Genomic DNA, 27,626 nt, shown 5'->3' on the forward strand with positions numbered 1-27,626 from the left:
CTGTGAAAATTCAGATATTTGCATGACTGCTTTTGTTTTATTTTGTGAATAGCAAAAAGCATTCAACCCCATAATACATGTTGTTTTATTGGTCGCTCGTCCATTTCATATCCCATAGCTTAACAACTCATACATTTGGATTCCTCTTGATGAGGCGAGCAGTTCGAGTTCCACCTTGATGGGTCTGCGACGTTTCCTTCCAGAGTTCTTACCAAAAAACCACAAACATCCCAGAATCCTCTCGGTTTGGGGTCAAAATGTTGTCGCTTATTAAATCCCATAAGAAACGTCGCATCGAATAAATGTGATTGAATTCTACCCGTCTGGACGAGCGGAATTGAATGGTGCAACTGATTTTGCTGTGCTGTGAAAATTCAGATATTTGCATGACTGCTTTTGTTTTATTTTGTGAATAGCAAAAAGCATTCAACCCCATAATACATGCTGTTTTATTGGTCGCTCGTCCATTTCATATCCCATAGCTTAAGAACTCATATATTTGGATTCCTCTCGATGAGGCGAGCAGTACGAGTACCACCTTGATGGGTCTGCGACGTTTCCTTCCAGAGTTATTACCAAAAAACCACAAACATCCCAGAATCCTCTCGGTTTGGGGTCAAAATGTTGTCGCTTATTAAATCCCATAAGAAACGTCGCATCGAATAAATGTGATTGAATTCTCCCCGTCTGGACGAGCGGAATTGAATGGTGCAACTGATTTTGCTGTGCTGTGAAAATTCAGATATTTGCATGACTGCTTTTGTTTTATTTTGTGAATAGCAACAAGCATTCAACCCCATAATACATGCTGTTTTATTGGTCGCTCGTCCATTTCATATCACATAGCTTAACCATTCATATATTTGGATTCCTCTCGACGAGGCGAGCAGTATGAGTACCACCTTGATGGTTCTGCGACGTTTCCTTCCAGAGTTATTACCAAAAAAACACAAACATCCCAGAATCCTCTCGGTTTGGGGTCAAAATGTTGTCGCTTATTAAATCCCATAAGAAACGTCGCATCGAATAAATGTGATTGAATTCTCCCCGTCTGGACGAGCGGAATTGAATGGTGCAACTGATTTTGCTGTGCTGTGAAAATTCAAATATTTGCATGACTGCATTTGTTTTATTTTGTGAATAACAAAAAGCATTCAACCCCATAATACATGCTGTTTTATTGGTCGCTAGTCCATTTCAAATCCCATAGCTTAACCATTCATATATTTGGATTCCTCTCGACGAGGCGAGCAGTACGAGTACCATCTTGATGGGTCTGCGACGTTTCCTTCCAGAGTTATTACCAAAAAAACACAAACATCCCAGAATCCTCTCGGTTTGGGGTCAAAATGTTGTCGCTCATTAAATCTCATAAGAAACGTCGCATCGAATGAATGTGATTGAATTCTCCCTGTCTGGACGAGCGGAATTGAATGGTGCAACTGATTTTGCTGTGCTGTGAAAATTCAGATATTTGCATGACTGCTTTTGTTTTATTTTGTGAATAGCAAAAAGCATTCAACCACATAATACATGTTGTTTTATTGGTCGCTCGTCCATTTCATATCCCATAGCTTAACCATTCATATATTTGGATTCCTCTCGACGAGGCGAGCAGTACGAGTACCATCTTGATGGGTCTGCGACGTTTCCTTCCAGAGTTATTACCAAAAAAACACAAACATCCCAGAATCCTCTCGGTTTGGGGTCAAAATGTTGTCGCTCATTAAATCCCATAAGAAACGTCGCATCGAATGAATGTGATTGAATTATCCCCGTCTGGACGAGCGGAATTGAATGGTGCAACTGATTTTGCTGTGCTGTGAAAATTCAGATATTTGCATGACTGCTTTTGTTTTATTTTGTGAATAGCAAAAAGCATTCAACCACATAATACATGTTGTTTTATTGGTCGCTCGTCCATTTCATATCCCATAGCTTAACAACTCATATATTTGGATTCCTCTCGATGAGGCGAGCAGTAGGAGTACCACCTTGATGGGTCTGCGACGTTTCCTTCCAGAGTTATTACCAAAAAAACACAAACATCCCAGAATCATCTCGGTTTGGGGTCAAAATGTTGTCGCTCATTAAATCCCATAAGAAACGTCGCATCGAATGAATGTGATTGAATTCTCCCCGTCTGGACGAGCGGAATTGAATGGTGCAACTGATTTTGCTGTGCTGTGAAAATTCAGATATTTGCATGACTGCTTTTGTTTTATTTTGTGAATAGCAAAAAGCATTCAACCCCATAATACATGTTGTTTTATTGGTCGCTCGTCCATTTCATATCCCATAGCTTAACAACTCATATATTTGGATTCCTCTCGATGAGGCGAGCAGTAGGAGTACCACCTTGATATTTCTGCGACGTTTCCTTCCAGAGTTATTACCAAAAAAACACAAACATCCCAGAATCATCTCGGTTTGAGGTCAAAATGTTGTCGCTCATTAAATCCCATAGGAAACGTCGCATCGAATGAATGTGATTGAATTCTCCCCGTCTGGACGAGCGGAATTGAATGGTGCAACTGATTTTGCTGTGCTGTGAAAATTCAGATTTTTGCATGACTGCTTTTGTTTTATTTTGTGAATAGCAAAAAGCATTCAACCCCATAATACATGTTGTTTTATTGGTCGCTCGTCCATTTCATATCACATAGCTTAACCATTCATATATTTGGATTCCTCTCGACGAGGCGAGCAGTACGAGTACCACCTTGATGGGTCTGCGACGTTTACTTCCAGAGTTATTACCAAAAACCACAAAAATTCCAGAATCCTCTCGGTTTGGGGTCAAAATGTTGTCGCTCATTAAATCCCATAAGAAACGTCGCATCGAATGAATGTGATTGAATTCTCCCCGCCTGGACGAGCGGAATTGAATGGTGCAACTGATTTTGCTGTGCTGTGAAAATTCAGATATTTGCATGACTGCTTTTGTTTTATTTTGTGAATAACAAAAAGCATTCAACCCCATAATACATGTTGTTTTATTAGTCGCTCGTCCATTTCATATCCCATAGCTTAACAACTCATATATTTGGATTCCTATCGATGAGGCGAGCAGTAGGAGTACCAGCTTGATGGTTCTGCAACGTTTCCTTCCAGAGTTATTACCAAAAAAACACAAACATCCCAGAATCCTCTCGGTTTGGGGTCAAAATGTTGTCGCTCATTAAATCCCATAAGAAACGTCGCATCGAATGAATGTGATTGAATTCTCCCCGTCTGGAAGAGCGGAATTGAATGGTGCAACTGATTTTGCTGTGCTGTGAAAATTCAGATATTTGCATGACTGCTTTTGGTTTTTTTTGTGAATAGCAAAAAGCATTCAACCCCATAATACATGTTGTTTTATTGGTCGCTCGTCCATTTCATACCACATAGCTTAACCATTCATATATTTGGATTCCTCTCGACGAGGCGAGCAGTACGAGTACCACCGTGATGGGTCTGCGACGTTTCCTTCCAGAGTTATTACCAAAAACCACAAAAATTCCAGAATCCTCTCGGTTTGGGGTCAAAATGTTGTCGCTCATTAAATCTCATAAGAAACGTCGCATCGAATGAATGTGATTGAATTCTCCCCGCCTGGACGAGCGGAATTGAATGGTGCAACTGATTTTGCTGTGCTGTGAAAATTCAGATATTTGCATGACTGCTTTTGTTTTATTTTGTGAATAACAAAAAGCATTCAACCCCATAATACATGTTGTTTTATTAGTCGCTCGTCCATTTCATATCCCATAGCTTAACAACTCATATATTTGGATTCCTCTCGATGAGGCGAGCAATAGGAGTACCACCTTTATGGTTCTGCGACGTTTCCTTCCAGAGTTATTACCAAAAAAACACAAACATCCCAGAATCCTCTCGGTTTGGGGTCAAAATGTTGTCGCTCATTAAATCCCATAAGAAACGTCGCATCGAATGAATGTGATTGAATTCTCCCCGTCTGGAAGAGCGGAATTGAATGGTGCAACTGATTTTGCTGTGCTGTGAAAATTCAGATATTTGCATGACTGCTTTTGTTTTTTTTTGTGAATAGCAAAAAGCATTCAACCCCATAATACATGTTGTTTTATTGGTCGCTCGTCCATTTCATATCCCATAGCTTAACAACTCATATATTTGGATTCCTCTCGATGAGGCGAGCAGTAGGAGTACCACCTTGATGGTTCTGCGACGTTTCCTTCCAGAGTTATTACCAAAAAAACACAAACATCCTAGAATAATCTCGGTTTGGGGTCAAAATGTTGTCGCTCATTAAATCCCATAGGAAACGTCGCATCGAATGAATGTGATTGAATTCTCCCCGTCTGGACGAGCGGAATTGAATGGTGCAACTGATTTTGCTGTGCTGTGAAAATTCAGATATTTGCATGACTGCTTTTGTTTTATTTTGTGAATAGCAAAAAGCATTCAACCCCATAATACATGTTGTTTTATTGGTCGCTCGTCCATTTCATATCACAAAGCTTAACCATTCATATATTTGGATTCCTCTCGACGAGGCGAGCAGTACGAGTACCACCTTGATGGGTCTGCGACGTTTCCTTCCAGAGTTATTACCAAAAACCACAAAAATCCCAGAATCCTCTCGGTTTGGGGTCAAAATGTTGTCGCTCATTAAATCCCATAAGAAACGTCGCATCGAATGAATGTGATTGAATTCTCCCCGTCTGGACGAGCGGAATTGAATGGTGCAACTGATTTTGCTGTGCTGTGAAAATTCAGATATTTGCATGACTGCTTTTGTTTTATTTTGTGAATAGCAAAAAGCATTCAACCCCATAATACATGTTTTTTTATTAGTCGCTCGTCCATTTCATATCCCATAGCTTAACAACTCATATATTTGGATTCCTCTCGATGAGGCGAGCAGTAGAGTACCATCTTGATGGTTCTGCGACGTTTCCTTCCAGAGTTATTACCAAAAAAACACAAACATCCCAGAATCCTCTCGGTTTGGGGTCAAAATGTTGTCGCTCATTAAATCCCATAAGAAACGTCGCATCGAATGAATGTGATTGAATTCTCCCCGTCTGGAAGAGCGGAATTGAATGGTGCAACTGATTTTGCTGTGCTGTGAAAATTCAGATATTTGCATGACTGCTTTTGTTTTTTTTTGTGAATAGCAAAAAGCATTCAACCCCATAATACATGTTGTTTTATTGGTCGCTCGTCCATTTCATATCACATAGCTTAAGCATTCATATATTTGGATTCCTCTCGACGAGGCGAGCAGTACGAGTACCACCTTGATGGGTCTGCGACGTTTCCTTCCAGAGTTATTACCAAAAACCACAAAAATCCCAGAATCTTCTCGGTTTGGGGTCAAAATGTTGTCGCTCATTAAATCCCATAAGAAACGTCGCATCGAATGAATGTGATTGAATTCTCCCCGTCTGGACGAGCAGAATTGAATGGTGCAACTGATTTTGCTGTGCTGTGAAAATTCAGATATTTGCATGACTGCTTTTGTTTTATTTTGTGAATAGCAAAAAGCATTCAACCCCATAATACATGTTGTTTTATTGGTCGCTCGTCCATTTCATATCCCATAGCTTAACAACTCATACATTTGGATTCCTCTTGATGAGGCGAGCAGTTCGAGTTCCACCTTGATGGGTCTGCGACGTTTCCTTCCAGAGTTCTTACCAAAAAACCACAAACATCCCAGAATCCTCTCGGTTTGGGGTCAAAATGTTGTCGCTTATTAAATCCCATAAGAAACGTCGCATCGAATAAATGTGATTGAATTCTCCCCGTCTGCAAGAGCGGAATTGAATGGTGCAACTGATTTTGCTGTGCTGTGAAAATTCAGATATTTGCATGACTGCTTTTGTTTTTTTTTGTGAATAGCAAAAAGCATTCAACCCCATAATACATGTTGTTTTATTGGTCGCTCGTCCATTTCATATCCCATAGCTTAACAACTCATATATTTGGATTCCTCTCGATGAGGCGAGCAGTAGGAGTACCACCTTGATGGTTCTGCGACGTTTCCTTCCAGAGTTATTACCAAAAAAACACAAACATCCTAGAATAATCTCGGTTTGGGGTCAAAATGTTGTCGCTCATTAAATCCCATAGGAAACGTCGCATCGAATGAATGTGATTGAATTCTCCCCGTCTGGACGAGCGGAATTGAATGGTGCAACTGATTTTGCTGTGCTGTGAAAATTCAGATATTTGCATGACTGCTTTTGTTTTATTTTGTGAATAGCAAAAAGCATTCAACCCCATAATACATGTTGTTTTATTGGTCGCTCGTCCATTTCATATCACAAAGCTTAACCATTCATATATTTGGATTCCTCTCGACGAGGCGAGCAGTACGAGTACCACCTTGATGGGTCTGCGACGTTTCCTTCCAGAGTTATTACCAAAAACCACAAAAATCCCAGAATCCTCTCGGTTTGGGGTCAAAATGTTGTCGCTCATTAAATCCCATAAGAAACGTCGCATTGAATGAATGTGATTGAATTCTCCCCGTCTGGACGAGCGGAATTGAATGGTGCAACTGATTTTGCTGTGCTGTGAAAATTCAGATATTTGCATGACTGCTTTTGTTTTATTTTGTGAATAGCAAAAAGCATTCAACCCCATAATACATGTTTTTTTATTAGTCGCTCGTCCATTTCATATCCCATAGCTTAACAACTCATATATTTGGATTCCTCTCGATGAGGCGAGCAGTAGGAGTACCATCTTGATGGTTCTGCGACGTTTCCTTCCAGAGTTATTACCAAAAAAACACAAACATCCCAGAATCCTCTCGGTTTGGGGTCAAAATGTTGTCGCTCATTAAATCCCATAAGAAACGTCGCATCGAATGAATGTGATTGAATTCTCCCCGTCTGGAAGAGCGGAATTGAATGGTGCAACTGATTTTGCTGTGCTGTGAAAATTCAGATATTTGCATGACTGCTTTTGTTTTTTTTTGTGAATAGCAAAAAGCATTCAACCCCATAATACATGTTGTTTTATTGGTCGCTCGTCCATTTCATATCACATAGCTTAAGCATTCATATATTTGGATTCCTCTCGACGAGGCGAGCAGTACGAGTACCACCTTGATGGGTCTGCGACGTTTCCTTCCAGAGTTATTACCAAAAACCACAAAAATCCCAGAATCTTCTCGGTTTGGGGTCAAAATGTTGTCGCTCATTAAATCCCATAAGAAACGTCGCATCGAATGAATGTGATTGAATTCTCCCCGTCTGGACGAGCAGAATTGAACGGTGCAACTGATTTTGCTGTGCTGTGAAAATTCAGATATTTGCATGACTGCTTTTGTTTTATTTTGTGAATAGCAAAAAGCATTCAACCCCATAATACATGTTGTTTTATTGGTCGCTCGTCCATTTCATATCCCATAGCTTAACAACTCATACATTTGGATTCCTCTTGATGAGGCGAGCAGTTCGAGTTCCACCTTGATGGGTCTGCGACGTTTCCTTCCAGAGTTCTTACCAAAAAACCACAAACATCCCAGAATCCTCTCGGTTTGGGGTCAAAATGTTGTCGCTTATTAAATCCCATAAGAAACGTCGCATCGAATAAATGTGATTGAATTCTACCCGTCTGGACGAGCGGAATTGAATGGTGCAACTGATTTTGCTGTGCTGTGAAAATTCAGATATTTGCATGACTGCTTTTGTTTTATTTTGTGAATAGCAAAAAGCATTCAACCCCATAATACATGTTGTTTTATTGGTCGCTCGTCCATTTCATATCCCATAGCTTAACAACTCATATATTTGGATTCCTCTCGATGAGGCGAGCAGTACGAGTACCACCTTGATGGGTCTGCGACGTTTCCTTCCAGAGTTATTACCAAAAAACCACAAACATCCCAGAATCCTCTCGGTTTGGGGTCAAAATGTTGTCGCTTATTAAATCCCATAAGAAACGTCGCATCGAATAAATGTGATTGAATTCTCCCCGTCTGGACGAGCGGAATTGAATGGTGCAACTGATTTTGCTGTGCTGTGAAAATTCAGATATTTGCATGACTGCTTTTGTTTTATTTTGTGAATAGCAACAAGCATTCAACCCCATAATACATGCTGTTTTATTGGTCGCTCGTCCATTTCATATCACATAGCTTAACCATTCATATATTTGGATTCCTCTCGACGAGGCGAGCAGTATGAGTACCACCTTGATGGTTCTGCGACGTTTCCTTCCAGAGTTATTACCAAAAAAACACAAACATCCCAGAATCCTCTCGGTTTGGGGTCAAAATGTTGTCGCTTATTAAATCCCATAAGAAACGTCGCATCGAATAAATGTGATTGAATTCTCCCCGTCTGGACGAGCGGAATTGAATGGTGCAACTGATTTTGCTGTGCTGTGAAAATTCAAATATTTGCATGACTGCATTTGTTTTATTTTGTGAATAACAAAAAGCATTCAACCCCATAATACATGCTGTTTTATTGGTCGCTAGTCCATTTCAAATCCCATAGCTTAACCATTCATATATTTGGATTCCTCTCGACGAGGCGAGCAGTACGAGTACCATCTTGATGGGTCTGCGACGTTTCCTTCCAGAGTTATTACCAAAAAAACACAAACATCCCAGAATCCTCTCGGTTTGGGGTCAAAATGTTGTCGCTCATTAAATCCCATAAGAAACGTCGCATCGAATGAATGTGATTGAATTCTCCCTGTCTGGACGAGCGGAATTGAATGGTGCAACTGATTTTGCTGTGCTGTGAAAATTCAGATATTTGCATGACTGCTTTTGTTTTATTTTGTGAATAGCAAAAAGCATTCAACCACATAATACATGTTGTTTTATTGGTCGCTCGTCCATTTCATATCCCATAGCTTAACCATTCATATATTTGGATTCCTCTCGACGAGGCGAGCAGTACGAGTACCATCTTGATGGGTCTGCGACGTTTCCTTCCAGAGTTATTACCAAAAAAACACAAACATCCCAGAATCCTCTCGGTTTGGGGTCAAAATGTTGTCGCTCATTAAATCCCATAAGAAACGTCGCATCGAATGAATGTGATTGAATTATCCCCGTCTGGACGAGCGGAATTGAATGGTGCAACTGATTTTGCTGTGCTGTGAAAATTCAGATATTTGCATGACTGCTTTTGTTTTATTTTGTGAATAGCAAAAAGCATTCAACCACATAATACATGTTGTTTTATTGGTCGCTCGTCCATTTCATATCCCATAGCTTAACAACTCATATATTTGGATTCCTCTCGATGAGGCGAGCAGTAGGAGTACCACCTTGATGGGTCTGCGACGTTTCCTTCCAGAGTTATTACCAAAAAAACACAAACATCCCAGAATCATCTCGGTTTGGGGTCAAAATGTTGTCGCTCATTAAATCCCATAAGAAACGTCGCATCGAATGAATGTGATTGAATTCTCCCCGTCTGGACGAGCGGAATTGAATGGTGCAACTGATTTTGCTGTGCTGTGAAAATTCAGATATTTGCATGACTGCTTTTGTTTTATTTTGTGAATAGCAAAAAGCATTCAACCCCATAATACATGTTGTTTTATTGGTCGCTCGTCCATTTCATATCCCATAGCTTAACAACTCATATATTTGGATTCCTCTCGATGAGGCGAGCAGTAGGAGTACCACCTTGATATTTCTGCGACGTTTCCTTCCAGAGTTATTACCAAAAAACCACAAACATCCCAGAATCCTCTCGGTTTGGGGTCAAAATGTTGTCGCTTATTAAATCCCATAAGAAACGTCGCATCGAATAAATGTGATTGAATTCTCCCCGTCTGGACGAGCGGAATTGAATGGTGCAACTGATTTTGCTGTGCTGTGAAAATTCAGATATTTGCATGACTGCTTTTGTTTTATTTTGTGAATAGCAACAAGCATTCAACCCCATAATACATGCTGTTTTATTGGTCGCTCGTCCATTTCATATCACATAGCTTAACCATTCATATATTTGGATTCCTCTCGACGCGGCGAGCAGTATGAGTACCACCTTGATGGTTCTGCGACGTTTCCTTCCAGAGTTATTACCAAAAAAACACAAACATCTCAGAATCCTCTCGGTTTGGGGTCAAAATGTTGTCGCTTATTAAATCCCATAAGAAACGTCGCATCGAATAAATGTGATTGAATTCTCCCCGTCTGGACGAGCGGAATTGAATGGTGCAACTGATTTTGCTGTGCTGTGAAAATTCAAATATTTGCATGACTGCATTTGTTTTATTTTGTGAATAACAAAAAGCATTCAACCCCATAATACATGCTGTTTTATTGGTCGCTAGTCCATTTCAAATCCCATAGCTTAACCATTCATATATTTGGATTCCTCTCGACGAGGCGAGCAGTACGAGTACCATCTTGATGGGTCTGCGACGTTTCCTTCCAGAGTTATTACCAAAAAAACACAAACATCCCAGAATCCTCTCGGTTTGGGGTCAAAATGTTGTCGCTCATTAAATCCCATAAGAAACGTCGCATCGAATGAATGTGATTGAATTCTCCCTGTCTGGACGAGCGGAATTGAATGGTGCAACTGATTTTGCTGTGCTGTGAAAATTCAGATATTTGCATGACTGCTTTTGTTTTATTTTGTGAATAGCAAAAAGCATTCAACCACATAATACATGTTGTTTTATTGGTCGCTCGTCCATTTCATATCCCATAGCTTAACCATTCATATATTTGGATTCCTCTCGACGAGGCGAGCAGTACGAGTACCATCTTGATGGGTCTGCGACGTTTCCTTCCAGAGTTATTACCAAAAAAACACAAACATCCCAGAATCCTCTCGGTTTGGGGTCAAAATGTTGTCGCTCATTAAATCCCATAAGAAACGTCGCATCGAATGAATGTGATTGAATTATCCCCGTCTGGACGAGCGGAATTGAATGGTGCAACTGATTTTGCTGTGCTGTGAAAATTCAGATATTTGCATGACTGCTTTTGTTTTATTTTGTGAATAGCAAAAAGCATTCAACCACATAATACATGTTGTTTTATTGGTCGCTCGTCCATTTCATATCCCATAGCTTAACAACTCATATATTTGGATTCCTCTCGATGAGGCGAGCAGTAGGAGGTCCACCTTGATGGGTCTGCGACGTTTCCTTCCAGAGTTATTACCAAAAAAACACAAACATCCCAGAATCATCTCGGTTTGGGGTCAAAATGTTGTCGCTCATTAAATCCCATAAGAAACGTCGCATCGAATGAATGTGATTGAATTCTCCCCGTCTGGACGAGCGGAATTGAATGGTGCAACTGATTTTGCTGTGCTGTGAAAATTCAGATATTTGCATGACTGCTTTTGTTTTATTTTGTGAATAGCAAAAAGCATTCAACCCCATAATACATGTTGTTTTATTGGTCGCTCGTCCATTTCATATCCCATAGCTTAACAACTCATATATTTGGATTCCTCTCGATGAGGCGAGCAGTAGGAGTACCACCTTGATATTTCTGCGACGTTTCCTTCCAGAGTTATTACCAAAAAAACACAAACATCCCAGAATCATCTCGGTTTGAGGTCAAAATGTTGTCGCTCATTAAATCCCATAGGAAACGTCGCATCGAATGAATGTGATTGAATTCTCCCCGTCTGGACGAGCGGAATTGAATGGTGCAACTGATTTTGCTGTGCTGTGAAAATTCAGATTTTTGCATGACTGCTTTTGTTTTATTTTGTGAATAGCAAAAAGCATTCAACCCCATAATACATGTTGTTTTATTGGTCGCTCGTCCATTTCATATCACATAGCTTAACCATTCATATATTTGGATTCCTCTCGACGAGGCGAGCAGTACGAGTACCACCTTGATGGGTCTGCGACGTTTACTTCCAGAGTTATTACCAAAAAAACACAAACATCCCAGAATCCTCTCGGTTTGGGGTCAAAATGTTGTCGCTCATTAAATCCCATAAGAAACGTCGCATCGAATGAATGTGATTGAATTCTCCCTGTCTGGACGAGCGGAATTGAATGGTGCAACTGATTTTGCTGTGCTGTGAAAATTCAGATATTTGCATGACTGCTTTTGTTTTATTTTGTGAATAGCAAAAAGCATTCAACCACATAATACATGTTGTTTTATTGGTCGCTCGTCCATTTCATATCCCATAGCTTAACCATTCATATATTTGGATTCCTCTCGACGAGGCGAGCAGTACGAGTACCATCTTGATGGGTCTGCGACGTTTCCTTCCAGAGTTATTACCAAAAAAACACAAACATCCCAGAATCCTCTCGGTTTGGGGTCAAAATGTTGTCGCTCATTAAATCCCATAAGAAACGTCGCATCGAATGAATGTGATTGAATTATCCCCGTCTGGACGAGCGGAATTGAATGGTGCAACTGATTTTGCTGTGCTGTGAAAATTCAGATATTTGCATGACTGCTTTTGTTTTATTTTGTGAATAGCAAAAAGCATTCAACCACATAATACATGTTGTTTTATTGGTCGCTCGTCCATTTCATATCCCATAGCTTAACAACTCATATATTTGGATTCCTCTCGATGAGGCGAGCAGTAGGAGTACCACCTTGATGGGTCTGCGACGTTTCCTTCCAGAGTTATTACCAAAAAAACACAAACATCCCAGAATCATCTCGGTTTGGGGTCAAAATGTTGTCGCTCATTAAATCCCATAAGAAACGTCGCATCGAATGAATGTGATTGAATTCTCCCCGTCTGGACGAGCGGAATTGAATGGTGCAACTGATTTTGCTGTGCTGTGAAAATTCAGATATTTGCATGACTGCTTTTGTTTTATTTTGTGAATAGCAAAAAGCATTCAACCCCATAATACATGTTGTTTTATTGGTCGCTCGTCCATTTCATATCCCATAGCTTAACAACTCATATATTTGGATTCCTCTCGATGAGGCGAGCAGTAGGAGTACCACCTTGATATTTCTGCGACGTTTCCTTCCAGAGTTATTACCAAAAAAACACAAACATCCCAGAATCATCTCGGTTTGAGGTCAAAATGTTGTCGCTCATTAAATCCCATAGGAAACGTCGCATCGAATGAATGTGATTGAATTCTCCCCGTCTGGACGAGCGGAATTGAATGGTGCAACTGATTTTGCTGTGCTGTGAAAATTCAGATTTTTGCATGACTGCTTTTGTTTTATTTTGTGAATAGCAAAAAGCATTCAACCCCATAATACATGTTGTTTTATTGGTCGCTCGTCCATTTCATATCACATAGCTTAACCATTCATATATTTGGATTCCTCTCGACGAGGCGAGCAGTACGAGTACCACCTTGATGGGTCTGCGACGTTTACTTCCAGAGTTATTACCAAAAACCACAAAAATTCCAGAATCCTCTCGGTTTGGGGTCAAAATGTTGTCGCTCATTAAATCCCATAAGAAACGTCGCATCGAATGAATGTGATTGAATTCTCCCCGCCTGGACGAGCGGAATTGAATGGTGCAACTGATTTTGCTGTGCTGTGAAAATTCAGATATTTGCATGACTGCTTTTGTTTTATTTTGTGAATAACAAAAAGCATTCAACCCCATAATACATGTTGTTTTATTAGTCGCTCGTCCATTTCATATCCCATAGCTTAACCATTCATATATTTGGATTCCTCTCGACGAGGCGAGCAGTACGAGTACCATCTTGATGGGTCTGCGACGTTTCCTTCCAGAGTTATTACCAAAAAAACACAAACATCCCAGAATCCTCTCGGTTTGGGGTCAAAATGTTGTCGCTCATTAAATCCCATAAGAAACGTCGCATCGAATGAATGTGATTGAATTATCCCCGTCTGGACGAGCGGAATTGAATGGTGCAACTGATTTTGCTGTGCTGTGAAAATTCAGATATTTGCATGACTGCTTTTGTTTTATTTTGTGAATAGCAAAAAGCATTCAACCACATAATACATGTTGTTTTATTGGTCGCTCGTCCATTTCATATCCCATAGCTTAACAACTCATATATTTGGATTCCTCTCGATGAGGCGAGCAGTAGGAGTACCACCTTGATGGGTCTGCGACGTTTCCTTCCAGAGTTATTACCAAAAAAACACAAACATCCCAGAATCATCTCGGTTTGGGGTCAAAATGTTGTCGCTCATTAAATCCCATAAGAAACGTCGCATCGAATGAATGTGATTGAATTCTCCCCGTCTGGACGAGCGGAATTGAATGGTGCAACTGATTTTGCTGTGCTGTGAAAATTCAGATATTTGCATGACTGCTTTTGTTTTATTTTGTGAATAGCAAAAAGCATTCAACCCCATAATACATGTTGTTTTATTGGTCGCTCGTCCATTTCATATCCCATAGCTTAACAACTCATATATTTGGATTCCTCTCGATGAGGCGAGCAGTAGGAGTACCACCTTGATATTTCTGCGACGTTTCCTTCCAGAGTTATTACCAAAAAAACACAAACATCCCAGAATCATCTCGGTTTGAGGTCAAAATGTTGTCGCTCATTAAATCCCATAGGAAACGTCGCATCGAATGAATGTGATTGAATTCTCCCCGTCTGGACGAGCGGAATTGAATGGTGCAACTGATTTTGCTGTGCTGTGAAAATTCAGATTTTTGCATGACTGCTTTTGTTTTATTTTGTGAATAGCAAAAAGCATTCAACCCCATAATACATGTTGTTTTATTGGTCGCTCGTCCATTTCATATCACATAGCTTAACCATTCATATATTTGGATTCCTCTCGACGAGGCGAGCAGTACGAGTACCACCTTGATGGGTCTGCGAGGTTTACTTCCAGAGTTATTACCAAAAAAACACAAACATCCCAGAATCCTCTCGGTTTGGGGTCAAAATGTTGTCGCTCATTAAATCCCATAAGAAACGTCGCATCGAATGAATGTGATTGAATTCTCCCTGTCTGGACGAGCGGAATTGAATGGTGCAACTGATTTTGCTGTGCTGTGAAAATTCAGATATTTGCATGACTGCTTTTGTTTTATTTTGTGAATAGCAAAAAGCATTCAACCACATAATACATGTTGTTTTATTGGTCGCTCGTCCATTTCATATCCCATAGCTTAACCATTCATATATTTGGATTCCTCTCGACGAGGCGAGCAGTACGAGTACCATCTTGATGGGTCTGCGACGTTTCCTTCCAGAGTTATTACCAAAAAAACACAAACATCCCAGAATCCTCTCGGTTTGGGGTCAAAATGTTGTCGCTCATTAAATCCCATAAGAAACGTCGCATCGAATGAATGTGATTGAATTATCCCCGTCTGGACGAGCGGAATTGAATGGTGCAACTGATTTTGCTGTGCTGTGAAAATTCAGATATTTGCATGACTGCTTTTGTTTTATTTTGTGAATAGCAAAAAGCATTCAACCACATAATACATGTTGTTTTATTGGTCGCTCGTCCATTTCATATCCCATAGCTTAACAACTCATATATTTGGATTCCTCTCGATGAGGCGAGCAGTAGGAGTACCACCTTGATGGGTCTGCGACGTTTCCTTCCAGAGTTATTACCAAAAAAACACAAACATCCCAGAATCATCTCGGTTTGGGGTCAAAATGTTGTCGCTCATTAAATCCCATAAGAAACGTCGCATCGAATGAATGTGATTGAATTCTCCCCGTCTGGACGAGCGGAATTGAATGGTGCAACTGATTTTGCTGTGCTGTGAAAATTCAGATATTTGCATGACTGCTTTTGTTTTATTTTGTGAATAGCAAAAAGCATTCAACCCCATAATACATGTTGTTTTATTGGTCGCTCGTCCATTTCATATCCCATAGCTTAACAACTCATATATTTGGATTCCTCTCGATGAGGCGAGCAGTAGGAGTACCACCTTGATATTTCTGCGACGTTTCCTTCCAGAGTTATTACCAAAAAAACACAAACATCCCAGAATCATCTCGGTTTGAGGTCAAAATGTTGTCGCTCATTAAATCCCATAGGAAACGTCGCATCGAATGAATGTGATTGAATTCTCCCCGTCTGGACGAGCGGAATTGAATGGTGCAACTGATTTTGCTGTGCTGTGAAAATTCAGATTTTTGCATGACTGCTTTTGTTTTATTTTGTGAATAGCAAAAAGCATTCAACCCCATAATACATGTTGTTTTATTGGTCGCTCGTCCATTTCATATCACATAGCTTAACCATTCATATATTTGGATTCCTCTCGACGAGGCGAGCAGTACGAGTACCACCTTGATGGGTCTGCGACGTTTACTTCCAGAGTTATTACCAAAAACCACAAAAATTCCAGAATCCTCTCGGTTTGGGGTCAAAATGTTGTCGCTCATTAAATCCCATAAGAAACGTCGCATCGAATGAATGTGATTGAATTCTCCCCGCCTGGACGAGCGGAATTGAATGGTGCAACTGATTTTGCTGTGCTGTGAAAATTCAGATATTTGCATGACTGCTTTTGTTTTATTTTGTGAATAACAAAAAGCATTCAACCCCATAATACATGTTGTTTTATTAGTCGCTCGTCCATTTCATATCCCATAGCTTAACAACTCATATATTTGGATTCCTCTCGATGAGGCGAGCAGTAGGAGTACCAGCTTGATGGTTCTGCGACGTTTCCTTCCAGAGTTATTACCAAAAAAACACAAACATCCCAGAATCCTCTCGGTTTGGGGTCAAAATGTTGTCGCTCATTAAATCCCATAAGAAACGTCGCATCGAATGAATGTGATTGAATTCTCCCCGTCTGGAAGAGCGGAATTGAATGGTGCAACTGATTTTGCTGTGCTGTGAAAATTCAGATATTTGCATGACTGCTTTTGGTTTTTTTTGTGAATAGCAAAAAGCATTCAACCCCATAATACATGTTGTTTTATTGGTCGCTCGTCCATTTCATACCACATAGCTTAACCATTCATATATTTGGATTCCTCTCGACGAGGCGAGCAGTACGAGTACCACCTTGATGGGTCTGCGACGTTTCCTTCCAGAGTTATTACCAAAAACCACAAAAATCCCAGAATCCTCTCGGTTTGGGGTCAAAATGTTGTCGCTCATTAAATCCCATAAGAAACGTCGCATCGAATGAATGTGATTGAATTCTCCCCGTCTGGACGAGCGGAATTGAATGGTGCAACTGATTTTGCTGTGCTGTGAAAATTCAGATATTTGCATGACTGCTTTTGTTTTATTTTGTGAATAGCAAAAAGCATTCAACCCCATAATACATGTTGTTTTATTGGTCGCTCGTCCATTTCATATCCCATAGCTTAACAACTCATACATTTGGATTCCTCTTGATGAGGCGAGCAGTTCGAGTTCCACCTTGATGGGTCTGCGACGTTTCCTTCCAGAGTTATTACCAAAAAACCACAAACATCCCAGAATCCTCTCGGTTTGGGGTCAAAATGTTGTCGCTTATTAAATCCCATAAGAAACGTCGCATCGAATAAATGTGATTGAATTCTACCCGTCTGGACGAGCGGAATTGAATGGTGCAACTGATTTTGCTGTGCTGTGAAAATTCAGATATTTGCATGACTGCTTTTGTTTTGTTTTGTGAATAGCAAAAAGCATTCAACCCCATAATACATGTTGTTTTATTGGTCGCTCGTCCATTTCATATCCCATAGCTGAAACACTCATATATTTGGATTCCGCTCGACGAGGCGAGCAGTACGAGTACCACCTTGATGGGTCTGCGACGTTTCCTTCCAGAGTTATTACCAAAAAAACACAAACATCCCAGAATCCTCTCGGTTTGGGGTCAAAATGTTGTCGCTCATTAAATCCCATAAGAAACGTCCCATCGAATGAATGTGATTGAATTCTCCCCGTCTGGACGAGCGGAATTGAATGGTGCAACTGATTTTGCTGTGCTGTGAAAATTCAGATATTTGCATGACTGCTTTTGTTTTGTTTTGTGAATAGCAAAAAGAATTCAAACCCATAATACATGTTGTTTTATTAGTCGCTCGTCCATTTCATATCCCATAGCTTAAACACTCATATATTTGGATTCCTCTCGATGAGGTGAGCAGTAGGAGTACCACCTTGATGGTTCTGCGACGTTTCCTTCCAGAGTTATTACCAAAAAAACACAAACATCCCAGAATCCTCTCGGTTTGGGGTCAAAATGTTGTCGCTCATTAAATCCCATAAGAAACGTCGCATCGAATGAATGTGATTGAATTCTCCCCGTCTGGAAGAGCGGAATTGAATGGTGCAACTGATTTTGCTGTGCTGTGAAAATTCAGATATTTGCATGACTGCTTTTGTTTTTTTTTGTGAATAGCAAAAAGCATTCAACCCCATAATACATGTTGTTTTATTGGTCGCTCGTCCATTTCATATCACATAGCTTAACCATTCATATATTTGGATTCCTCTCGACGAGGCGAGCAGTACGAGTACCACCTTGATGGGTCTGCGACGTTTACTTCCAGAGTTATTACCAAAAACCACAAAAATCCCAGAATCCTCTCGGTTTGGGGTCAAAATGTTGTCGCTCATTAAATCCCATAAGAAACGTCGCATCGAATGAATGTGATTGAATTCTCCCCGTCTGGACGAGCGGAATTGAATGGTGCAACTGATTTTGCTGTGCTGTGAAAATTCAGATATTTGCATGACTGCTTTTGTTTTGTTTTGTGAATAGCAAAAAGCATTCAACCCCATAATACATGTTGTTTTATTGGTCGCTCGTCCATTTCATATCCCATAGCTGAAACACTCATATATTTGGATTCCGCTCGACGAGGCGAGCAGTACGAGTACCACCTTGATGGGTCTGCGACGTTTCCTTCCAGAGTTATTACCAAAAAAACACAAACATCCCAGAATCCTCTCGGTTTGGGGTCAAAATGTTGTCGCTCATTAAATCCCATAAGAAACGTCGCATCGAATGAATGTGATTGAATTCTCCCCGTCTGGAAGAGCGGAATTGAATGGTGCAACTGATTTTGCTGTGCTGTGAAAATTCAGATCTTTGCATGACTGCTTTTGTTTTATTTTGTGAATAGCAAAAAGCATTCAACCCCATAATACATGTTGTTTTATTGGTCGCTCGTCCATTTCATATCCCATAGCTTAACAACTCATACATTTGGATTCCTCTTGATGAGGCGAGCAGTTCGAGTTCCACCTTGATGGGTCTGCGACGTTTCCTTCCAGAGTTATTACCAAAAAACCACAAACATCCCAGAATCGTCTCGGTTTGGGGTCAAAATGTTGTCGCTTATTAAATCCCATAAGAAACGTCGCATCGAATAAATGTGATTGAATTCTACCCGTCTGGACGAGCGGAATTGAATGGTGCAACTGATTTTGCTGTGCTGTGAAAATTCAGATATTTGCATGACTGCTTTTGTTTTATTTTGTGAATAGCAAAAAGCATTCAACCCCATAATACATGTTGTTTTATTGGTCGCTCGTCCATTTCATATCCCATAGCTGAAACACTCATATATTTGGATTCCGCTCGACGAGGCGAGCAGTACGAGTACCACCTTGATGGGTCTGCGACGTTTCCTTCCAGAGTTATTACCAAAAAACCACAAACATCCCAGAATCCTCTCGGTTTGGGGTCAAAATGTTGTCGCTTATTAAATCCCATAAGAAACGTCCCATCGAATTAATGTGATTGAATTCTCCCCGTCTGGACGAGCGGAATTGAATGGTGCAACTGATTTTGCTGTGCTGTGAAAATTCAGATATTTGCATGACTGCTTTTGTTTTATTTTGTGAATAGCAAAAAGCATTCAACCCCATAATACATGTTGTTTTATTGGTCGCTCGTCAATTTCATATCCCATATCTGAACCACTCATATATTTGGATTCAGCTCGACGAGCCGAGCAGTACGAGTACCACCATGATGGGTCTGCGACGTTTCCTTCCAGAGTTATTACCAAAAAACCACAAACATCCCAGAATCCTCTCGGTTTGGGGTCAAAATGTTGTCGCTTATTAAATCCCATAATAAACGTCGCATCGAATGAATGTGATTGAATTCTCCCCGTCTGGACGAGCGGATAGGGGGGTTCACGAGGGGGGCATAGGTGGGGGTTGCCAGGGGGGGCACGGGGGGTGGTCGTGGGGGGGTCGTATGGGGGGCATGGGGGGTTGTGAAGGGGGAGGGGCAGGGGGGGGAAAGGGGGAGCATGGGGGAGGAGCTTAGGTGAGGGGGAGGAGCTAATGGCTATTACACCACGCCGCGTCTCGCGCCACGTGCTTCCCCTGGCAGTTTGGCCGTTAGGCGTGGAATCGAGCTGTGGGTGAGTGGTGGCGGTGGTGGTGTGAGTCTTTCTATGTGAGTCTGTGTGTGAGTCTCTCTAAGTGAGTCTGTGTGTGAGTCTCTCTGTGTGAGTCTGTGTACGTGTGTAAACATCGCCACTGGGGAGACAAAGGCGGTCGGGCGTGGTGCTAACCACCCACCCCTTCGTGTACCGTGCCGGCCTTCATACGTACTGCTGGCTAACAGCACTTGCCCCTACAGCCTGTTAAGGCTCTATGAGGATCGTTGTCTTTGGTGTCCTGTATTAGCAGGAGGAGGAGTGGTGGTGTTAATGTTGGTGGTATTAGTGGTGGTGGTGTTAGTGATGGTGGTGTTAGTGGTGGTGTTTGTGGTGTTAATAATGGTGGTGTTGGTGTTAGTGATGGTGGTGTTAGTGGTGGTGGTTGTTCGAGGTATTGTTGCTGGTGTTAGTGATGGTGGTGTTGGTGGTATTAGTGGTGGTCGTGTTAGTGATGATGGTATTATTGGTGGTATTATTGGTGGTAGTGTTAGTGGTGGTGGTGTTAGTGGTGGTGGTGTTGGTGGTGGTGGAGTTGATGTTGGTGGTGGTGTTTTTAGGGTCCGTAGTGTTAGTGGTGGTGTTAGGAGTGGTGTTAGTGCTGGTGTTAGTTGTGGTGTTAGTTGAGGGGAGCGGTAATGTAGCGGTTAACGTGCTGCGCTACAAACCTGGCGACCCGGGTTCGATTTCCACTCACGACCAACACCAGTAACGATTATCTGAACCGGTCCTGGGCCTCCCCTAGGTAGACTCAGCCTCAAATGAATACCTGGTACGATGTGTAAACATCGCCGCTAGGGAGACAAAGGTGGCCAGGCGTGGTGTTAGCCACCCACCCCCTCGTGTGCCATGCCGACCTTTATAGGTGCTCGCTAGCAGAAATTGCCCCTACAGTATATTCAGGCTATACGGGGGATCTGTCTTTGTTAGTGGTGGTGGTGTTAGCAGTGGTGTTAGTGGTGGTACTAGTGGTGGTGTTTGTCGCGGTGTTGCTGGTGTCCGAACAAAGGAGCGATGGTCACAACAACGACCTTTGACCTGGGCGGCTGAAATGTAGCACGTTGGCACAGTCATCTCAGTCAGTCAACTCTTGGCACCTGGGTCTGACCTGTGACCTGTCAGTGAGCCTTCAGCATTTCACGTGGTCTCAAAGTGCACCTAGCCTGGCATTTGCCGCTACTTAGTGGCAAATGGCGGTCTTTGTTGTTTTTGTTGTGTTTCGTGTTGTGGGTGAGTGGTGAGGTTGTGAGTCTGTGATGATGATGTGAGTCCGTGTTGATGATGAGAGTCCGCATTGTGACATGACGCGTGTTTAGACATGAGTATTGTCGCACACCATCGGTTTTGTGTGACCCTCGCCTGCGTCTCCCGCTCTCCACGCAGAGACCCGGACCGTGCGAGAAACGCAGTGAGCTCTGAGCACCCTACTCTGCAAGTTGCTGCCATGGAGGTACGTGTGGCTCTTCAACTCGTGTGGTAAAATATGGGTGGACGTGTGTTTTCCCCTCGACTTGTGCCTACCTGTCACCTACCTGTATACCTGGATGTGCTTCTCCTTGTCCGCCTGAGTATGTGTATGTCTATCAGAGTGTGTCTCCGAGATCCTGTTGGTGTGCCTGCCTGTCTACGTGTGAGCATTTACAGCACTATTATCTATCCACTGATGAATGAGAATGCCTTCCTCCCTGAGACCTTGCTACCCCTCAAATGCTGTGATGGAATAATCCGCCAAGCGCCGATTTTGTCGCACCATCTCTCTGGTGGCTCTCCTCTCCGATGTGTTTCCTTCCTTGGCTGCCGCTCCGTTATTATTCTTCACTATCAGCCATTGTTGTCCCTCCTTGCCATGGCTCGTCATGCCCGATCCCCAATCACTCTTTAACAATTTGAACAATCCCTGCGTGTGACCTCAAAATCCACGCATCTTTCATTGTGAATCCAAGCATGGCATCTGATATTGGCCAAATATCCCAATGCTGAGAAACGACAACATCTCGGCAGGACCCTCCTGAATGTGGAGCCCAGGATCTCAAAGATGCTGGCTCAGTGCTCGCCTTCTGCACTTGCTCCACCATTTTACTCAAGCCTATGTGGTGGACCTTTGTCTTTGTGTGTGTGTAGATGAGCCGAGCTGGAGAGGCTCGGAGTAACGACACGTCTTGCACCACGTGGAGTGCGCTGTCCTCAGAGGGCACCGGCTCCATCTGTAGCAAATCGCCGAAAGGTAAGAACAGTAATGAGGGACGTCACAGTGGCCACGGTAAATAGTGGGACATCACGATGGCCATGTTGCATGGGGGACGTCACAGTGCCTTTGGTGTATGAGAGATGTTATGGTGATTGTATGGGTGATGTCAAGATAGCAATGCTACATGGGGGACTTAATGGTAATCATGTTTTGATTTAAAGCTTTCGTGGCTGCAGGGATTCATATTCTTGGTTCTTTCGGTAAACTCACGTAGAAGGGCAGCAATAAAATTATTAAAATATAAAACAATAAAATTCTCACGACGTTTCGACTGCAACACAAGTAATCATCATCAGGTGTGAAAACCACGGCAAGAACCACAGCAAGAAAAATTGAAATTTTCTTGCTGTGGTTTTCACACCTGATGATGATTGCTTGTGTTGCAGTCGAAACGTCGTGAGAATTGTATTATTTTATTATTTCCCTTCTACGTGACTTTACCGAAAGAACCAAGAATATGGTAATTATGTTGCATTAGAGACTGCATCATGGTTGCCATGTTACATGGGGGACTTCATGGTGGCCATGTTGCATGGGGATAATTATCTCTGCTCTGGCCTCAGTACTGAAACAACATCAAACGCTTTCAGAATTGCTTCTGCGGCCATCTTGAATGCTCTTCCAATATTAGGAAACCACTGAAGCTATGCGCATTTAAATCATCTAGTTTGACAACTAATATCTATACTCATTCGCTCTTTCGGTAATGTCACGTAGGTAGAAATAAAATTAAACAAATCACGACGTTTCTATCGCAACACAATCAATCTTCATCAGGTGGAACAACCACAGCAATAATAAAATGCTGAAGTAGGTGAGAGAGCTGCTGTGGCAAGAGGTTATCGGTAAGAAAGGGGGGAGGAGCAAGAGGGGGGAGAGAGAGGGGAGCTGCGTGAGCGCTAGGGGGAGAAGAAGTGAGGCTGGGGGGGGACGTAGGCGGAGGTAGAAGTGGTAAGCTGAGTATGGGACATGGTGGGAAAGTAAATCTGAAAAATCTACCAGTACCTGGCGCGTGTGATGGAAACAACCACAACCAGTTAAGGCTTTACCTAGTTAATAACATCCATCGAATGATTGCTCAATTTGTATCCATCTTCTCTGTTGAAGTTATGTCTATGTTTGTATATCTGGATGGCTTCATGAAAAAACCTTTGATAGTTACCTGAAGGTTTGCAGAGTACCTTGGTCTCGGAAAAAAACAATATCACGCGAGCCCACAGCGTTATAACAATGGTCAGACACGACAGAGGTATTGGTTCTGCGATGTTTCAGATCTGCCTTGTGTTCGCTAACACGGTCCGCGACATGTCAATTCGTTTTCCCAATGTAACTGCTACTGCAGGTACAACTCAGTTTGTCGACTCCAGGATATTGCATGTCAGGATGGGATTAGATCACGGATTTTGTGTACTGTATTGAATCGGACTTGGATCTTGTGTTTGTTTAAGATTTTGGAAATATTTTTGGTAACACCTGCTATGTATGGTAAAGTGATGGTTTTGATAGGCGTCTCAGTGGATTGTTTCTACATGGTTGGAGAAACAGCTTTGCGAATAATGCTGTCCCAGTACCCATTCATCTTAAGAGTCTGGTGTACGTGTTCCAGTTCACTGGCTTGGTGGTGTTGGTTGCAAATGCAGTGGCCCTATGGTGTAGTGGTTTGATGAGGGAATTCTTCTGCGCCGGATGGTGGTGGGAATTAGGTTTTAGATAGGTCTCTTCTCAAACAAAACATCCAGGAATTAGTAACTTACCATCATTCTCCACTTCCATGGTGAATTTGATGGATGGGTGTATGGAATTTATGTTGTTGAGAAATTGATTCAATGTTGGCAGGCCATGTGGCCAAATGACGAAAGTGTGATCTACGTATCTCTTCCACAAGGAAGGACGTTGGGTGCATGTCTGGATGACATCAGTTTCAAATTTCTCCATGAAAACATTCGATATCACTGGTGATAAGGGGGGACCCATGTGGGTACCTTGATTTTGTTTGTAGAAAGTACCATTCCTGGTGAAGTAAGTGCTGGTTCAGCGTTTCTACCGCTGCATTATTTTTTTTCCGCCTGAGGACGACCGCTTGTGTTGCGATCGAAACGTCGTCATTTATTTTATTTTATCCATATGTGACTTTACCGAAAAAAACAAAGAGTAAATGTTAGTAAGGCAGTTCCTAACCAAAGTTGGTCCATGTTGGACCAAGTCTTCAATTATTGCTAAGGTGTCAGGTACAGGAACCTTGGTGAACAGAGAGACTACATCAAAGCTGACGAGCAAATCATCTGGGGACAGTGAAATGCCTTTGATTAGAGAGATAAAGTGAGCTGAGTTTCATACTGCTGAGGTAGTCTTGCCCGTGAATGGAAGCAAGGTCTCAGACAGAAATTGGGCCAGTTTGTAGGGAGGTGAGTTGATATTGGAAACGATGGGTCGAAGTGGAGTATCTTCTTTATGGAATTTTGGAAGACCATATAATCTGGGTGGTCTATTAGCAGAAGGTTTTAGGGAGAACTGCTTGAATGGTTCAATTAGAGAAGTCGAATTGGTAATGATATTGTTTGTTTTTATAGCCAGGCAGTTGGTCGGATCTTTGTTGATTTTGGTGTAATTGCTATCATTAAGAAGGTCCTGGATTATGTTGCTGAATGTGGTTTTATCCTTGATGACAGTAGCATTGCCCTTGTCGGCTGAGAGGATGACTTTGTCCTCTCTATTTTTTAATTTGGTGAGTTCAGAGCGCTCGTCCTTGCTGATGTTATTAATAGGATTCTTAGCATTTTTAAAGATGGTGGCAATTTTAAATCTTGCCACGTCTGTCGGTGTGTGTCCCAAGCCTTTGAGGGCTACATCTACCTGGGTTTTTATATCATCCACTGGGATGTGTTTGAGGGTGACAGCAAAATTCAGCCCTCTAGCTAGTACCGATTTTAGGCTATCGGAGATTGTGCTGTTACTCTGATTAATAGCAGTCTTTTTTATGTGTGGATCTGGTTTCTTTTTTGATAAGTTATTGAATTTAGCAATAAGGTTAACCTTGCATTTGGAAGACATTGTTGTGGCAGAAGAAGCAGTCATGTTATCTACAAGGTTCCAATCAGATGCGGACATTTTATCTTTTGATTTAAAGCTTTCGTGACTGCAGTAATTCATATTCTTAGTTTTTTCGGTAAAGTCACGTTGAAGGGAAACAACAAAATAATAAAATATATATAAAACAATTAAAAATTCTCACGACGTTTCGACCATAACTCAAACGGTCGTCTTCAGGTGTGTTGGACCAACACCTCGGCCGTGGCAGATCATTGTTATAATTCAGTAGGCTCACATGACATTGACTTTTCCAAAACAGAGGTTCTTTGTAAGCCATCTGGCTTCCATGAGAGATTCGTTCATGAGGCTATCCACATATACAAGCACAGAGACAATTTCAACCGAGAAGATGGATTCTATCTTAGCAATCATTGGAAGGATTTGATGAACCATTTCAGGTCTTAATTGATTGTTCACGCTTACAGTGGCTTTCAGACAGCATACATTATAAAAAATAAAAAAATAAAAAAAATTCGTCTCCCCCATCCTCTTTTCAGAATATAGATGGACTAGTCCTAAATAAACTGCCAAATCGTTGCGCATGGCGCTAACGTTTTTTTTTATAAATAAATAAATGCGCCGTTTAAAAATACATTTATGCAAACCAACACACCTGAAGACGACCGTTTGAGTTATGGTCGAAACGTCGTGAGAATTTTTTATTGTTTTATATATATTTTATTATTTTGTTGTTTCCCTTCAACGTGACTTTACCGAAAAAACTAAGATTATGACATTTTATCTGTTAATGTTAAGTGTGATTGTAGGAGACATTTGTCTAAATTATCAAGTTCAAGCCGGAGTAGTCTTATCCTCTCTGAGATTAGAGAAAGGCTAGCTCTGAATAAGATCCGTTTAGAGTTGGGTTAAGTGACAGAAGCAGATGTGAGTTTAAATGTGGTCGGTATTATCTTGTTGTCGCGGCATCTCTTCAGAAAGGTGAGTGACTCGATCATGTGAGCCTTCTTGTCTCGCAGTCTGTTAAAGGTTCTAACAGATGTGTGGAACCTATTTGCGTGGTTAGTTTATTAACCTTCCCCCACACTGTTGATTAGCACCATTGGCTACATGCGGTGCAAAAGAATTTCAACATACATAGCTGGGATTGGCAAAAACATCCCAATCCTGAAATATTTACCCTATAAATTGCTCAAAAATTTGGTTCACACACCTGTTGTTGTTATTCTCCTCGTGCCTACAGAAATCCTGGCTCACTTTGGCCCTCACTTGACCGACCGCGAAAAGCTGGAGCTCGCAGCCATGCAAGAAGTGTGGTACTTTGCGCTCGACAACAAACCCAAGGGATGCAACAGGCATGGATATGATGACGACGAACGTAATTACATTCTGGTGAGGCTCACCACAAAACTACAGCCTTGGGGGCGGTCACAGGGCCCAGAGGTAGCGGGGTTTGTGGCTTCTTATTATTGCACCTGAATTACCAACCAGGGCACACACCAACGCGCTTCAAAATCAGAATGTTTAATCCCGAGTAAAGCCCTTTTAGATAAGAAGCATTTTTTCAAGGGAATCTTCGCCAGCAGACAGTATCAAAGCATTCGACAATTACACCCACTCACACACTTACTCACCCACCCCCAGACGCACTCACTTGCTGACTCACTCACTCATTCACCCACTCAATCACTCACCGACCCACTCGCCCACTCACCAATGCACTCACCCGCACACATCTGAATCAGAAGTTTATTTCCCGAGTAAAGCCCATTGAGCTCAGAAGCTCTTTTTAAGGGTGACTCAGCCAGCAGACATCTGAGCTTTCCAAATTATGGTTAAAAATAACTTCATAATTCCAAGCAAATTTTTTTGTTAAAATTACATTCGCACTTCTTAAACGTTGTGATTTTAACAATAGTCAGTTTAAATGATTGTACCTTTTGTTCAGTTCCGACATGATCACCTCCACTACCGCTATGAGGTGCTCAAGATGATTGGGGAAGGAGGTCAAGGCCAGGTGATCCAGTGCCTTGACCACAAGAGGAACACCCTGGTAGCTGTAAAGATCCTGGTGTCACCGTCGAGGTAA

The sequence above is a fragment of the Petromyzon marinus genome, chromosome 59, assembly GCF_048934315.1.
Source record: "Petromyzon marinus isolate PM22_M1 ecotype Great Lakes invasive population chromosome 59, UKy_Petmar_22M1.pri1.0, whole genome shotgun sequence".
In the NCBI taxonomy this organism is placed as follows: Eukaryota; Metazoa; Chordata; class Hyperoartia; order Petromyzontiformes; family Petromyzontidae; genus Petromyzon; species Petromyzon marinus.